A 1,016-nucleotide genomic window follows, 5' to 3' on the forward strand; every position below is an offset into this window, starting at 1 on the left:
TGTGGGAGGAATGTGGACAGGATCCACCACTCCATCCTTCCCTGCAGATTGCATTCTATCAAACTTCTTCTCAAAAAGTGAGCTAAGTTCTCAACACCTTCCACATGTGTGTAACTACCAATCCTGATGGCATCTCCTGAGAGTCCAGGAAAAAAATCAAACCCGGTGAGACAACAACTCGGATTCTATTATATATTCATTACTACATGTTGTAGGATCTTAGAGGGTATATATCAAAATTGCAGTAATGGGAAATAAAGGTCAAATAAAGGGAGGAACGAAATGAAGATAGAAAGGAAAGATCACAAAAAATGAAGGAACATCTCAGAGTTATTCTAGGTGGCTTACTCCCATGAGTCATCTGAATAAACCAGCTTTTCAATCAATCTTCCTATTTTGAAGTTGAAAATCACATCACTGTTCTTATGAAAAGTAGATTAGCAAAGTCAGTGTCAGCTTGTCATGTTAGAGTTCAACTCAATCTCCATCTCTTCTTTTGAAAAGTGAGATGAATGAGAGAAAATATCTCAAAGAAATGTTTTCAAGATGAAATAAAGTCATACATATGAAGAAACAAGCACAGTCCTGATGTGGTAAGTACTTGTTATGACTACTGACTAATGTTCATTAGTCAGTATGTTATGGAAAAACAAGCCCGCAACCAAATGAAGGTGAAGAACATCAGCGTTTGAAAGAAAACACATCAGCACTTGGTAGGATAAGTGTTTTCAATCTAAGGTTAGAAATCTTAAGAAGGGCTGCAAGAAAGCTGACCAAACATAGAACTTTAATGGACAATGCATAGGCAAGAAAAATCAAAAAGCAATTACTGAGGAGTTTGGTGTGAAGAATTTAATACAAAAAAAAAAAAAAATGAAGTCATGGAGTATGAAGAACTGAAAAAATCAAGCACGTCTTTTGGGGGAGAAAAATAACCAGGAGATTCAAATTTGCAACAATTGCCTTTGGAACCCACAGTGTCTGAGGCCAATGACTCATGACAGACAAGAGGCTGC

This window comes from Ceratotherium simum, chromosome 39 (assembly GCF_057802395.1).
Source record: "Ceratotherium simum simum isolate JZ-2026a chromosome 39, ASM5780239v1, whole genome shotgun sequence".
In the NCBI taxonomy this organism is placed as follows: Eukaryota; Metazoa; Chordata; class Mammalia; order Perissodactyla; family Rhinocerotidae; genus Ceratotherium; species Ceratotherium simum.